Genomic DNA, 16,900 nt, shown 5'->3' on the forward strand with positions numbered 1-16,900 from the left:
TTTTCAAGTCTATCGATGAAAAATACTTGGCTCGCCGCAGTCTGTCGAGGGAATCGTCAATGCGAGGCAGCGGATAGACGTCTTTTTTAGCCACGCTGTTAAGTTTCCTGTAGTCCACGCAGAAGCGCAGTGATCCATCTTTTTTCTTTCACGAGCACGACCGGAGATGACCAGGCACTTTTCGAAAGTTGGATAATGTCATCTTGCAACATCTCTTTGACTTGAGTATTTATAACGCCAAGTTCCTTTGCCGAAACGCGGTAAGGGTGTTGTTTTATGGGCGAGGCGTCGGTACAGGTAATTATTCGATGTTTGGCGATCGGTGTCTGACGAACCTTCGTGGTGGATGCGAAGCACTCTTTAAATTGATATAGCAGTTCACGTAGCTCGGCCTGTTGTTGTTCCGAGAGGGTCGAGTTGACATCGACTTTTCCAAGTAGTGCAGTCACGTCGCTTGGTGTCGGTCAAACCCCGTCGTTGGCTGATGTAGATGCGAAGCATTCAAAAACGTCCGCGATAGGGTAGGCGAAAGCGATGGCGGTGCCACGAAACATGTTCCGGTACTCGTTACTAAAATTAGTCACAAGTAGGGCAGAGTGTCCGTCATAAAGCGTGACGAGGCTGCGTGCAGCGCAGATACCTAGCGCGAACAAAAGCGTCAAGTTGCCTTCGGCGACAACCTCACCATCCCGTAACTAGTCACACACCATATCAACTAGGACGCTTGAACGCGGAGGCAATGTGATGCTGTCGGCAGAATTGCGAAGCGTGCTGTCACGGATGTCGTCAGGTATGTCGGAGGATTTGGCTGTCGAAAACATCACGGTACGCTCTCGAAGATCGATAATAGCGCCGTGCTCCCGCAAAAAGTCGACTCCGAGGATTAGGTCTCGGGAACAGTCACGAAGTACGAGGAAGCTGGCGAGAAACGTACGTCCCTGAATGCTCACTCTTATAGTGCACATGCCGATTGGGGTGACTACGTGCCCGCCGGCAGTACGAATTTGTGCTTCGTACCAAGGCGTTACAACTTTCTTTATGTGTGCTGCTAGTTTCCCGCTTATGATCGAGTAGTCCGCACCTGTGTCCAATAACGCACTAACGTCGTGGTGACCGTCGACTACCACATGTATATCCAGAGAAAATCTGCTTCAGGCTTTCGTCGCTGTCGTCGGGGAATCGCTCCGTGTCCGTGCTTGCGTCGGTGGGAGGCCTTGCTTGCGTCGAGTGTCAGCGGCCTCGCTCCCAAAGGTCGCTGTCGTTAGTTTTCCCGCCTAGGGCTTGGCGAGCGCGCCGGCGCCGCTCCTGGGAGGCTCCGAAAATTCGGAGAAGATTGCCTTGGGGATGGGGACCGTGACTGCCGCCGCAGTGGCATGCGCCGCTGTGAGAGGTAATCTTGAATAGCTCTCAGTCTTTCGCCTAATCTCGGCCGTGGTGCGTCGACGGCCAAACCCTGTAGTCCGAGGCGATGGTAGGGACATTCCCGGTACACATGTCCAGCTTCACCACAGTGGTAACACAGTGGCCGTCTGTCTGGTGTGCGTCATACGTCGGATTTTCCGGGAAGTGGCTGCCGATTTTCCAAGTGCTGAATTGGCTGCAGCGAAGGAAGTGCATCCTGATGCATAGGATTAATAAAGCACGGTGCAGCAGGAATATATCGGCTTACAGCTTCTGCGTATGAGGCACGATGTGGCTCCGCCGGGACAGGTGGGACATAGCTGTGAGGCGAAACTTGGAGAGCCTGTCGTACTTCGTTTCTGACAAGATTGCAAATAGACCCTGTAGTAGGTTGGGACTGGCACTGAATCTTTTGTAGTTCGTCGTGCACCACCGATCGAATGGGATTGCAAAGAGGCTCGATGTCGATGTTGCCTGCCGCACCTCCAATCTGACCTATTGACGAAGCGGCACTCACTTGTCGGTCGTACACAGTGGAGCGCTGCTGCAGCACTTGCTCCATGGTTGTGGTTTCGGTGAAAAATTCCGCCACGGTCTTTGGGGGACAGCGAACGAGGCCAGCGAAAAGCTGCTCCTTCACTCCTCGCATTAAATGACGGACCTTCTTTTCTTCTGCCATGTCGGGGTCAGCTCGACGAAAGAGGCTCGTCATGTCCTCGACGTACATCATGACGCTTTCATTCGGCATTTGAAGGCGCGACTGAATCTCTCGCTCGGCTCGTTCGCGGCGATCGGGATTGGCCCAACTTGCCAGCAGGTATCGACGAAAGACGCTCCACGAGGGAAAAGGCTCACGGTTTTCGTACCAGGTACGAGCGCCGTCCTCCAAGCTGAAATACACGTTCCTCGTTTTGTCGAAGTCGGTCCAACCATTGTAATCCGAAACCCGTTTGAACTGGGCCAGCGAGTCTTCGACATCCTCCAAGACGGAACCGTGGAACACCTTCGGCACACGTGGCTTTCACAGCGTATGATGCGTGGTCGCACCGCTTTCCTGTGCGTTGCAGGTTGCAGCGCCTTCCATAGCGTTCGGGGATGTGACAGACGTCATTTCGGGAAGAGGTCCACGCTCAGGAGGTAGTCTTCGGAGTCTTCTGCTTGAGCGGTGGACAGGTGTTGTCACTGCAGGTACAGGGCTACCTGGAGGCGTTTGGATTATCGGCTGGGGGTTACCCAGCAGCTCCACCAGTTGTCACGTGCTACAAAAGGCCTTCAACTAGGAAGAACTGAGCCGGCGGGGAGACGCACCGAAAACTGGCAAGATGGCTGCTTCAATAATAAACAACTGGCCAGAGCACGCGCTGCCCCAGAACATTGTCTTCCATTCTCGCGGGCAGCCATGGCTTGCGCTCGCCGTAACGAGCAGCCAAGTGGCAATATTAGCACACAAACGCACCCTCATCCTGGCTTTCTTCACAAGCTTTATGCAGAGGTTCACTCAACTAACTCGTGCACAAGATGTGGCCCTAACCCTGGCTGTTTCACAAGCTTTATTCATAGGTTTATTCAACTAATTGATGTACAAAATGTGGCTGTGTACCCACCTTACACCACATGCTCAAGGAGTGCCCTTCGGTACGTGAGATTAATACAGTGTCGTCCAGCAAGTGAAACTCCGCTCTCCGGAGTCCGGGCATAGCATCACAGCTTTGGGCTGCCCAGAGCGCTTACGATGCGGCGCTAGGTCTCTGCCTAACTGTCTCGTCGTGGGAGCGGCCTGCTGTGTGCCAGAGTGCACGTCTTCGGACTTTCACAATAAAGTTTTCCCAAACCAATATCCGAGAAGGAACGTTTAGCTCTCGCCAGGGCCTGTGCTAAATTTCTTCCCTACCTGTATGGCCACCCTCTCACTTTGCTGGCTGTGAACACTGAAAGACGTTGCTGGAAGATTCGGCCCTTGGGTAATGCGACTGCAGGAGTACACGTTCTCGGTGGTGTAAAAATTTGGGAAGTTGCACAATGATGCCGACTGCTTATTCTGCCACCCGGTTGAACCCCCCAACTCCACTGAATTGTAAGTCGACGCCTATATTTTTGCCATCACGGACGTCCTGCTTGAGGTGGTTGAACAATTACGAGGTTAATCAGTACTCGTCATCAAACCCCGCCTTCAAGCTGACACTGCCTACCCTGCCCTCAGCATGTTATTGCAGCAAGAAAACGTGCCGTACCCCCGTAATTTACATCCTGAGGTGCTGAACTTTTACAAGCCGTCCGGCATTATTGGCGCAAAAAAGTCTTTGAAGAGCTTCATGACACCCCAACTTCAGGGCATTGAGGCGTGAGCTTATCGTACAACCTTGTCCAACGACGGTTTTTCGGGAAAGGCCCCCATCGCTTCGCTCACCACTAAGTTTCGGCTTGCGACCTCTGCCAACATTGAAAGAAGCCTTCAACTCAGTCTGCCGATCACTTTCAGTCTGCCGGTGGCCAAGCTGAACCATTTCGTCGAGTGAGATTAGACTTGCTTGGTCATTTTCCATGTAGGACAACTGGAAATAAATGGATTGCAGTAGCCACGAATTATGCCACTCGCTACGCAATCACCCAAGCGCCATCGACCAGTTGCGCGACCGATGTTGCTGATTTCTTTCTATACGGCGTCATTATTCAGCATGGTGCACCTTCTTACCTACACACAGACTGTGGTCGCGTCTTCCTCTCTTGGGTAGTCGATGGCACACTGTCATCTTGTGCTACACGTCATAATTTTAGTATGTTTTTTCATCCTTAGACCAACGGGCTGACCAAACACCTCAACTAAACACTGACAGACAGGTTTTTAATGTACGTTGCCGACGACCACGCCAACTTGGACATTGCCCTCCCTTTCGTCACCTTGGCCAATAACTCATCGAGCCACGAAATGGCCGCTAATTTCCCCTTTTATGTTCTCTTTGGGCGCGATCCTTTGCTACCGTTTGATACCCTGCTTTCATTTTACCCAACATTGACGACTTCATACACTCAAGATACCATTACCCGAGCTCTCAACGCATGCTCGGCAGCCCGCACTCGACTCTCACTGTCCTAGTTCACACAAAAGGCCCTGTATGATAGTCGACAAAGGGACACTGATTTTCCTTCGGGCTCTTTTGCTATAGTGTGCCTCTCATATCAACGTGTTGGCCTCAGCGAGACGTTTGTGTCGCTACACGTCAGGCCCTATCAAATAGTGCGACGGGCGACAGAAATCATGTTAAGGCTTGTTAAAAAACTAAAAATAGATGCTTTCACCTGCACCACCTAATTATAACAGGCTTGAATGAATTGAAATAAAATGAATAGGGCTTTGGAAAAGGTTACAATTTGTGAGCTGGTTACCTGTCACCTGTGATATTTCTGCGACAAACATGTAATCGAAATTATCGACTTCTCTCAAACCGACGTAGTGCCTGAGGTCCTACAATAGTTACAAGCCCTTTTGGTCTTAGCTGCTGCCGAGATTGTGCTTTACAGGCCAGGGCAATGTCACGGGGGTTGAAATACTTCTCCAGAGCCAAGTGACACCTAGCTGCCAGTTATGAGATTTTACCAACAACCATATCATCGAACTCATCGACTACTACTCTCAAAACCGACACAGTGCACGTCTCTCGTTTGAAGGGCTACAATGGTAGCACGCCCTTTTAGTCTTGACTGCCACCGATATGATGCTTCACAGACCGGGGGCAACGTCACGGAGGTGGATGTACCTTTCCAGCAGAGCCACTAAGATGACTTTTAAATAAAGAACACGACAACGTTGTTGTTGTAGGGCTCATTTAGGATCCGATCCCAATAAGGACATTCCTTACGCCAACTCCTCCCCAGCTGGAGCTCTTAAAAGTATTATGGGTACCTGGACATTGCGGGTTAGAATTAAATGAAATGGTGGACTTGTTAGCTCGAATGGCGATAAATGGCCCCATACTTTTTGTGCTTCTGGTGCTATCCAGTGTAACGGTGGTAAGATATCGAAAATGTTCTCTCAGGGCTGATGCCATAGAATCAGTAACACCATGCACTTAATTTAGAAATTTGAAATATTGATGAAAATCTGACTGGTGTCATACTAGACAACTGTAAGTCATGCTAACAAGATTACGATGTCATGTGCCCCCGTTCAATATATATTTACACAGGGCTGGTTTGGGAATATCTTCTTGTACGAATAAGAAACCAAGAGAGTAATTTTTTTTGTCATGTCGCCGTTACAGACGAATAAAAGAAGTCTCCTTGTCATCCCATTTGCTACCTTGGGCTGCCCTTGACCATTGAAAATGTGCTCTCTTCTGGTGCTTCGGTTCTGGGTTACAGCCACAAGAATGCCTTTGATGTCGTTTGCAGTTATCCTCATGGAACAAAACGATCACGCCCCTGAATTACTATTTGTATATTTGTTGATATAGTATTATTAGAAAAATTATAAACATCAATTTTAAACGTGTTCAAAATTACTGGAATTTTATTTCAAGATACATATTCTGGCTGGTCAAAATGGCAAAACCTTATTGTACTCTTTATGTATTTACGTGTGCTTTATCTTCCTTCTGTTAGGATAACGTATCATACCAAAGGCCTTAAATTTCATACGCTCAATTCTTTGCCACTTTTCCTGAGTGGGCAAGAGCCATAGTGAAGGCATCATCATTTTTTCCGGATTGCCCCGTTGACTGGCATTTTGTGCGCACCTGTGCACTTCGATCCCGCTCTCGTACCGACTCTTATTCCCTGAATAATTACTGTCAATTATTTGTATCTACAGCAATTCTAGGTCAGCCGTTCGAGCATTTGCCATAAGAGTAATTTGTAGACAGGCTCTGGCAATTTTCGAGGGAAAATTAATAAAGCCAGGCACGATTATTTGGTTTCTTGCTCACATGAGAGAAATCAACGGTGCCCCCGCGTACCCCAGCGAATCTGTCCATAATGCGTTGCGAGAACTTGTCAACTATGCTGTCACAAGGCAAATTGATACTGAGGTTTCAGAATGCAAGGACCACGATCTCTCGTGAAACAAGCTAATGAAACATTTTCATCTGGGATTCAGGGTATTCCCCCCTCCACACAGTAAAGTGAGCAAAGCTCAGGTCACAAAGCAGGGGCTAATAATGAAAAGAACTTACCCGAACGTGCTTTTAAAATAAATAATTCATCCTGGGTTTCTCTGTTCGTACAATATGGAATAAATGTTATTATACCATAGATGTCGCTTATATGCTCTAGCGTTGTTCTGCGTAACGCAGCGACAAATCAAATGCTGAAGCACAATTGAACGCAGCTTCACGCAGTCCTACATTAGTGGAACCATTATGGGCAGCCTAAAGGGCCCGTGAAGCGGCTAAAGAGCTACGTCTTTCGGTCCCAACATCAGAGTGGCCCTCTTTGGGCTAGGACACTAGCCAACGTACTGAACAATAATAAAGTTCCTTCATCCATCCATCCGCCCATCTATTCACCCAATCGTCCACCCATCCGTCCATCCATCCGTCCACCCATCCGTCCGTCCGCCCGCCCATCCATCCATCCATCCATCCATCCACCCATCCATCCATCCATCCATCCATCCAACCATCCATCCATCCATCCATCCATCCATCCATCCATCCATCCATCCATCCATCCATCCATCCATCCATCCATCCATCCGTTCGTCCGTCCGTCCATCCATCCATCCATCCATCCATCCATCCATCCATCCATCCATCCATCCATCCATCCATCCATCCATCCATCCATCCATATCTATCTATCTATCTATCTATCTATCTATCTATCTATCTATCTATCTATCTATCTATCTATCTATCTATCTATCTATCTATCTATCTATCTATCTATCTATCTATCTATCTATCTATCTATCTATCTATCTATCTATCTATCTATCTATCTATCTATCTGTCTGTCTGTCTGTCTGTCTGTCTGTCTGTCTGTCTGTCTGTCGGTCTGTCTGTCTGTGACACATATCTGCATAACAGTGGCACATACCCACCCGCGGGTATTTGCCACATTCTTGGTGAAATGAACTGGATAAGGTAGGTGACAGTATTGCGACATTTTTCATGTTATGAACAGCTACTCATATTTGTCAAATAATCATACCCTAATACTAAATTTGGTCTACTCAAAGTTAAGGGGGTTTTAAGGAGAGCACCCAGACGTAGGCAGCTTGCTAGCTAGTTAGATTGATAAATAGATAGATAGTTGAATAGATAGATAGGTAGACAGATAGATAGATAGACGGATAGATAGATAGATAGATAAATAGATAGATAGATAGATAGATAGATAGATAGATAGATAGATGCTAAAATTTCCTGCAGTACGCAAAGAAATGCTTCACATTTAAAATAGCCAGACACATGCCACAGAGTGAAAGGGTAGACTGTTCCTGGCGCCTTCTACACGCACCTGGGAGTGGTAATCTCAGCTGCCCAACTTTGCGGTAAAATTGCTGCCCACAGGTCCTTCAGAAAGAAAGGTTTCCCTATTTCAGCAAAAAAAAAAAGAGTTCAAATTTACCAAAAAGAAATACCTCAGTTTTTATACCTGATATAACGTTGAATATGGCAGTGGCCAAAACACTCCTTGCCACCGGTATTCAATAAGAACTGAGACAAAGCACTAATAATTTTGATCAATGCAATCTATTGATCCCCCAAAAAAGGTTCCCCCTTTCTGCAAAAAAAACGGTTTTCATTTACCGAGAATAAATACCTTAGTCTTGAAAACTGATGTAACCTGGTATATGCTAGTAACCACATAAGTCAATTGTCACCCGCATTTAATCAAAACTGAGACCAAACACTACACATTTTCAACAGAACGATTAAAACACAGCAAAACACTGCATGAAACAGATGGAGTGTCACAGCATGGACGTCGCCGTTTGCACTCGCCCGTCTGTCATTATGATGGACTGTTTATAGCTGAAGCAGAATTTGCAGCACGTCTATGTTTACTTTCGCCTCAGTTTCATAAGGAACGCTCTTATAGCTACTTCAGATCTCAGAACGTGAAGTAACCTTTACCGGAGTGCAGCGCAGCTACAACAAAGGTTGCAGTGATAACGTATTTCTGGTTAGTTCATTCGACGCCCTCACTTTTAGTGCGTCTGCGTGGGCGACGGTAAAGAAACCTTCCTGTCGCGTATTGTAGGCCACCTGCTAAAAAAGTAGAGAAAGAAAAACTAAATTTTGACAATGATGGCAATCCTAGCTAACGAAGAAGTTTTAGTGAGTTCTGAAATCACCTCAGCTTCTGTTGTAGTTCCAGCACCTTGAACTTGTTCATATTGAGATCAATTAGGGTACACGACTATGTAGCGCGAGGCCAAATGAATAGTGTGGCAGAGTCCCAGAAATTCAGCGATGCCTTCTGCGGTTGTGCTGCAACAGGTTTAGCCAGCGACTTTACACTTCAAACATTCCTAAGCCTTACAGTTTTATCTTTCTCAAACGTGCAAACGCATATGCTAAAGAAAGAACAAACAGCATTCTTTCTTTAGACGACTTCATTACGTTTTGACTAGAAAGGGAGTGTCTCTGCCGACCGCGCTACACAATTGCTATTTGGTTCTCTTTTAAAAGGTTACTGCTTCCAGGTAGGTTGCAGAATTAATTTTTAAAGTGCCTTAGCCCAGAGGCTAAATATGTTCACTAGGCTTATGCTTCCGAAACACAGCCGCGATATAGAAATGCTGACAATCAATCGCCAGTTGTACCTCCCTTTTTAGGCGAGTGCCATACCCCCCCCCCCCCTACAAACACGCACGCACGCACGCATGCACAAAGCTTCTAAAGCGCGTCATGGCAGACATCTGATTAACGAATTGCCCTGTGGTGCTACATCCTTATAGGTTATTTCCATTTGCAGACATCGAAGTTTTGACGGTCTTACTTAGCTGTTATGCATCCAACACTTCATCTTAGGTGTGAAATTGAACATGCTGGCAGACTCTGTTGCTACTAGAGTTGCATAAGGTCCTGTTGATATTGATGTGGTGAGAGAGTTAGTCGCATATGTGTTACGATAAGCTGAATTCAGCGTTGCTAATGAACCTGTATGAATGTGTTTCCATTTTATGTTGCTATTCATCGGCCACGTTTAGTGTTAGTCTTTCAATATCTGAATGGACAAAACTAATCTGGAATGAAGTATTTTCCTTGTGCTTGAAAGCTGTAAAGCTGCGTATATGTTGCCTCCGTTTGGGTAACGTCAAGGCTTCCAGTTGGGTAATGCAAGGCTTCTAGTTGATAAAAAACATATGGTTGCTCTGACGCTCACTGAGAAGTGAAAACCAATTCATAATGATACTGATCCTAAGCAAGCCTGAAGTTATAACTGTCTTCGCTCTTCTTTACACAATAATACTACCTCTCTGTGAAACTTCTCATGCATACCTGATGATTAGCTTGAATAACGCATTTACATAGATGTGATGGTGAAAATGGAATGATTTATTTCTGTGCGCAGTGCTTTTTGTTTTGCAATTTGTCTCTCAGCCTAAAGAAACACATTTAGTGCATAGCGATCAATTTAACGAGAAACATAATTGGCCTTTTCGGATATCACTGTATGCTTGATTAAAGAGCGCCGATTTGGCTATATAAAAAGTCGTCAGCGTAATATTATTTCACTGCAAAAGTTGGTGGGTGCACTAGGAAGACCATCTGCGACTCATTTCCGTAGGTAGTTTATTTTATATAGTTACTGCGAATTTTTAACTTTTTAAACACAAGCGTTATGCATAAAACTGGTAGCGTCGTAAAGGTGCGATGCTTACAAGATGTTTATAGACGTAGCCTTGCCTTGGATAAAATTGTCACTCTACTCTAAGATTACCGTTCAGAAGCAGCTGTATGAAATGCAATTACGTACTTTGTTCACAAGTACCACTATTGGGTAAAATTCCGGCAGACAGGTTACGCTGTGCCAACGATATTCATGTGAAACAGTGAGCAAGGAGAGGTCATGCGACTGCGTTGTCATCGCAGCAAGCTTGCCTGCCACCAGAAACTAAGCTTTATAGGAAATAGCACCTCCGTGTGTTGTTTAACAATATGTTTTATAAAGTGATCCACCATTTACCCTTGAGAAATATATGATGGTATGGTAAGCTCAATAGTGTGGGTCTCATTCTAACCACCATGGTCGTTTCCAAAAACATGCCTGCTTACATTAGGAAAATAATAAAAAAGACCAGGTAATCTAATGAGTACCACCACTACGACATGCTTTACAATGGTTGTGTCATGTCTGCTTGTAAAAAACAATGTTTATTTTTATACAAGATTTGTAATGCCGGTTATTACAGATCTCGAGTTCCTCGTGTGGTACATATTCCCATATCACCGCACCTGCTTTGCGCATATCCATTGCACGTTACTGAGTAAATTGCTTTCATGAAACATGAGCCATGGTATTCATGTTGTGTCCGCGGAGCATTTTCGCCTTACACTGGTGATCAGCAGGGTCGATTTCGGTACATACCGAGTCAACGAGACGGCCACAGGAGCACAGAAGCGTAGTTTATTTCAATTTATTTGTTACCAGAAAACAATCCTTCACGAGCTACAGCGCCGCGCACAATACACATTTCCGTCTTCTTTTAACCTCGAAGTTCACGTTGCACACAAAAAAATGTATTTCACTAGTCCCCCTTCCCCTGCTTTCAGAACGTTATGCGCAGATACGCTTCACGTAGACACAACACAACGGCACACAAAAAATATTTTCATACATAACCACCACGCACATGCATAGTACTTTCCGGACGTCTGGCACAGCCCAAGTAGGGTTCGTGGACTCACGCACCAGCAGACCATGGTCGCTCGCCATGAGTCACTTACACCCTACCGGCTCTGACACAAAAACACCTGCACACACGCAGAATGCACAACACACGATGCACGCGGTGGTTTCCTCCTGGTCTTCGCTTGGTTGTGGTAGGCACCAGCTTGTCGTCGTCAGTCTTTTTTTTCTCGCTTGAATACTTTGGCCCGGAAAGGTTCGTCAACAAACCTGGGGACGTAGCGCTTCAAGTGCCGACTACTGATTAGTTTGTACCCTGGGCTTGTCAGCGTAAGGAGGCAATGGCGCCTCATCTTCTGTTCTTTGGGTAGAGGTCCAGGCAGGTAGGGGCTATTCCGGTCGGGCCTTAGGCCATGGCGTGGGTGATAGTCGTCGAGTTTCACATGGGATTGGCTTTTCTTGACGTCTTTTTCACACTCGTCGTCTGATTAATACCACTTTCCGGAGCTGGGTTCCTCTCCCTTGATTCTGGTTCATATGCCCCTGATCGGTTCATTATGGATACCCCGTGTCGTCCACCAGGGCGTGTCGTAGACGTCGTGGGCGTGTCTTGCTCAACGTCACTGCAGCTGCTTGACTATCGGCCTTGCTTTGAATTGCTACCGAAGTGCTACCGAATCGCTTCCGAAAACATGATGCCATACCTTCAATCCAATAAGGTACTTTTTAAAACCAACAAGGCTTTCAGAAACATAAATCTAGTGTATCTCAACTGTTAGTTTCTACTGCATAAGCTAGTCACTGATTTACATAACTCTTTTTATAAATCATTTTTAATCAATGCGGTTTCAATTGATTTTTTGAAAGCGTTTTGATTGCGTTCCTCGTCAACGTCTTCTATCAAAACTGCGTAGTATACGGCTAGATAAAAACAATTCAGTGGATTGAAGGCTTTCTGACAAACAAGTTTCAGTGTGTTAAAATCGACTCCTACATGTCTAAAGAGACGCAGATCAAGTCGGGAGTTCCACAAGGGTCAGTTTTAGGGTCGCTGTTATTTGTAATCTACATCAGCGATATATCAATAATGTGCAGTATGACGCTTTGCTCATGACTGCACAATATATAAAAAATTAGGCCACCAGAACGACATTTTACCTGTGAAATCTGACCTAACGACACTATCCCAATGGTGCTGCAAATGACAAATGAAATAACATTAAGAATGAAACATGCTATATTCGGTTGAGATGCCAATATATTGCCGACTGTATACCTCACCAACATTGCTCCTGTTGAAACAGTATCGTCTATTAAATACTCTGCATTCCAATCTTAAGTGGAACAAGCATGTAGACTTGATTACCAGCAAAGCAGTTCGTAAGCGTTGCCTTTTAAAACGCCGCCTACTCCTGGCTACTTCAGACACTACACTATCCATAGAGCATCCTTCTAACATAAGGCACCCGCACGAAGCATATCTTTATGACATGCTTGAATCAATTCAAAATAAAGCCGCTAGGTTCTTTGCTTCCCCATATTCAGGTTTTCACTGTGTATTATTAATAAAAAGAACTCCTGGTACATTACCACTTATTACACACGAAAAATATTCCAGATTTTCACTTTTTCATGGCATCTACACTAGCAACAGTCCTTTCGCACAGAAATTGATCTAGCCGCAAACATTTTGGCCCGATGTGATCACGATCACAAGGTACGTCCACAAATTGCTCACACAGTAAATTATTTACGCTCTCCTTTGGTTTTGCCAGTAAACGAGTGGGATGCCCTTTTACGCAATACTGCAAGTAATAAAAAATTCACTGCTTTCCAGTCAGCTCTACTATCTCACCTAAGTGAGCTGCCTTGCCATACTAGCTGAATTATGGGATTCCAAGTTTGCATTTATTCTATGTATATTTTTTCTAGATTGTACTCCGTTATATAATCATTGCAAGTAATCAAAAATTCACTGCTTTCCAGTCAGCTCTACTATCTCACCTAAGTGAGCTCTCTTTCCATACTAGCTAAATTATCGGATTCCAAGTTTTCCTTTAATCTATGCATATGTTTTCTAGATTGTACTCCGTCATATAATCATTGATCACTTATTTTACTCTACTGAACCTTGTACTACTGAACTCTGTTTGACTTTTATACATTTTGTTTGCATTATGTTTGCTTGTTTCTGCATTTTTTCATGATTGTTTCTTCTTTAATTTGATTTTTTTCATTTGTTGTATTCTTTGCTGTATTCCTTTCCTATGTAATGCCCGTTCTTGTGCCATTGAGGTTAAATAAATGAAATAAAAAATAAGAAGTCTCCAGCAACGCTGCTCCCGCGCAGTTCTCAACAACTACATCGTGCAGAGAATCCCTTAAGCACAAAGCACGAAACTCTCCTCTTAGGAATGGGGTGTCCAGGGATACCACAGCTTACAGGAGGTAGCTCACCGTGCGATCCAGCAATAAGACCGGTCTATAATTGCCAGTTAATCTTTCCTTTGGCAGTCACTATTCCCTGTAGTACGATGAGCGTTCGTAGCCAGTATCGTACAGCATGGTAACCAGCCCCTCGTTTGAAAATTCTTCCTCCACTGGCATATTCTGGATTCTTTGCGATGCAATGGCGCTGCTGACTGCGGTTTTCACCACAGGAATCCTCTCTCCATTCTTGAGAGCAATAACTCTTATTCCCTGGAGATTCTTCCGGTGTGCGGTCTACAGCAACCATGCACGACGCTTCACTTTCGCCCTATCCTCGGGTGATGAACTTCTTCCTGTTAGGACGCAGCTTCTCCACTGCTCGACCTTGGTTTCCATATTCCTTTTTAGTGCGCGCCCAACACACGGCTCCCGTGTACCCCTTCTCGTCGTATAGGAAAGTGTGATTGTTCCCCCGATCTCGCGGAGGTGTCTTTTTTAGAGACGAAGCTCCTTATAGCGTGGGTTTGTTCATCCCTTGTATGTATGTATGTATGTATGTATGTATGTATGTATGTATGTATGTATGTATGTATGTATGTATGTATGTATGTATGTATGTATGTATGTATGTATGTATGTATGTATGTATGTATGTATGTATGTATGTATGTATGTATGTATGTATGTGTGTATGTATGTATGTATGTAATTATGTATGTATGTATGTACGTATGTATGTATGTAGCCACCAGGGGCTACAACATACCCACTCTAGAGCGGGTATTGGTCACAAGAATTGTGAGACGGGAGATGGCGGTACTTAGAGTGTTCACTAGATGGACGCTCAGACAGAAGCACGGACGGATGGACAAACAGACTAGTAGACAGACGGTCGGATGGATGAATGCACGCACGAACGGATGCACAGACGGATAGATAGACTCACGGATGGACACACGAACAGATGGACGGACACGTGGATTGACGCGCGTATGGTCGCGCGGACGGACGGAAGCAAGAAGGAACACACAGAACCACGGAGGAGCTGACAGACGCTTCACCCCACTCATCATTTTTCACTCAGGGGACATGCTGTGATTTTTTATCTGTTCTCAGACCACATTTTGAATCATCTCCTCCTATGAACGTTCAACAAAGCGTGAGCATCGGCAAAACTTTCGTTGCCTGGGAGAGTTCCTGGATAGTTCGGCGATTTCTTTCTTCAGGAAAATTGCTAATGAGGGGGAGCATGCCTTGAGAAATTGTTCGGCAATGATAAGCTCCCTTAGGCCAATGTAGCTTTTCTCTGTCTCTGCGAGCTACAGCTAATGATCGAAGTACCGCGAGATGATTGACTGATACGTGAGGTTTAACGTCCCAAAATCATCATAAGATTATGAGAGATGTCGTAGTGGAGGGCTCCGGAAATTTTGACCACCTGGAGTTCTTTAACCTGCACCCTAATCTGAGCACACGGGCCTACAACATTTCCGTCTCCATCGGAAATGCAGCCGCCGCAGCCGGAATTCGATCCCATGACCTGCGGGTCAGCAGCTGAGTACCTTAGCCACTAGACCACCGCGGTGGTGCGAAGTACCCCAAGAGCCTCGAAGGGTACTGCTTGGCGGTATTTCTATCCTCGGGTCTCACATTACGGAATTTATCTCGGTACCCATTCGCCGTGTACAAAGAGCCTTGCAGGCGTGCCCGCTTTAACGTGACGATATCGAAGGCAGCAGTCGGGTTTTTGCGTTCGATGACCGTCAATGCTTTCCCAGTGGTACATAGACACAATGAGAGTACCGACTTCTCTTTTGGCCATTGCTGACAGGCGGTGACATGTTCGAAACGTTCTAGGTAAGCCTCTACTTCATCCCATTTGCCATTCAACGGAGGTATTAGCGTATGGGGACTACACACACGTTTGATGTTACAGATGCATTCGTGCTCACAGCATTTACGTCTTTGGCTGCCTGCGGACTAGCGGCGCTTTCTTGAAGTCGAAGCTTCAGCGCAAGCACCTTCATCTCTCGTTCTAGCAGCTTTTGTTGCTCATCCGCTTTCTCGCGAGCTGCCTCACGTTCCTGTTCAATGAACTGCTGCTTCAATTACATTTCCTCCTTCAGAGCGTTTCGCTTTTCGGTACGCTCATCGCGTAATTGAATACGCTCTTGCTCCACCCATGCCCTCGATTCTGCATCCTTTAATCCTAGCTCTTATATATTACCGAAAACGTTTTCATTAGCCATGTCTCACCCCTAGGTTTGAGCGTTGGATACCGATGTAATTAGCTAGTCTTGGAAAGGCTCGCCAATTCTGAAAGGTTCGTGTAGGCTCAAACGACAAGCGTTGCGACGTAAACAGTGGAAGCACGGTTATATGACATGGACACACATATATTAATATTTTACAGTGACATAAATCGTCTAACAAACCTTTGCGGCACTATCATCCCTGCACTTACTTAGCTACGGTACATGGCTCCAGCGACCCTGACACAGGGCAGCTATTCAACACACCAATGCACGGGAGCCACTCAGAGGACGCTGTAAACGAGATGGTCTGACGTGTAGCCGAGTCATCTTGAGGTTGTGGTGTTCCTATCATGGCAGTCCCTGAGACGGCCGCTTTACTATTGCGTGGCTGGCCAGACGCGTGCTTGGCCATGCCTGGAAACACCGGTAGGCCAGTCCCGCAGGCCTCAGCCTTCGAGGCTTGGGGGCCCCCGTAGTCACCAAATAACTCGCGGGTCTCGAAAGTGACAATTCCACTCTAGCGTCGCCAGCGCGAAGTCGGCGACGGGAATGACAGCAGGTTGGTTCGTTCCGTACGCAAGCAGAGACAGTGAAGAGTACAGAGATGTGAGAAAACAAAACAAACTTTACTCTAGTGATATTGCAGCACAGGGGATCTAGTATAACACTTCAATGCAACTAACAAAATACATCAACACTTGATACAACTAAAAAACATATAAAAACAATAAATCAGTTTACGCGAGAGAACTATTACAAGCTACACAAACTAACAACAATAGAACTACGGAGGAGAAAGTTCAAAGATATAAACAGGTGAAGGCATACGTGTGATGACCGGCAGCGTTGCGTCCCCGACGATCGGATGCGAGAAGTCGAAGAGAGTTCTGGCATGACTGCGATGTCGGCGGTGTTGCAATGCTGGTGGCTCCGGGAGGCTAGTGCGTGCAGGTGACTTCGAGCAGGTTGAGCTAACTCGAGGCGAAGTCCCGATGTCTACGTTGCAGACGTTAATA

General features: G+C 45.9%; 1 protein-coding gene across 1 annotated transcript in view; it reads left to right on the forward strand.

Moving 5' to 3' along the window:
• The first annotated feature begins 10,050 nt into the window (after positions 1-10,050).
• The window catches only part of LOC119167583 (uncharacterized), a 92,625-nt gene continuing 85,775 nt past the window's right edge, over positions 10,051-16,900 (forward strand). Inside the window, exon 1 of the mRNA XM_075866084.1 lies at positions 10,051-10,133. The gene's annotated coding sequence lies outside the window, so the exon portion shown is untranslated. The remainder of the gene's footprint in view (positions 10,134-16,900) is intronic.

The sequence above is a fragment of the Rhipicephalus microplus genome, chromosome 6 (assembly GCF_043290135.1).
Source record: "Rhipicephalus microplus isolate Deutch F79 chromosome 6, USDA_Rmic, whole genome shotgun sequence".
Taxonomy (NCBI): domain Eukaryota; kingdom Metazoa; phylum Arthropoda; class Arachnida; order Ixodida; family Ixodidae; genus Rhipicephalus; species Rhipicephalus microplus.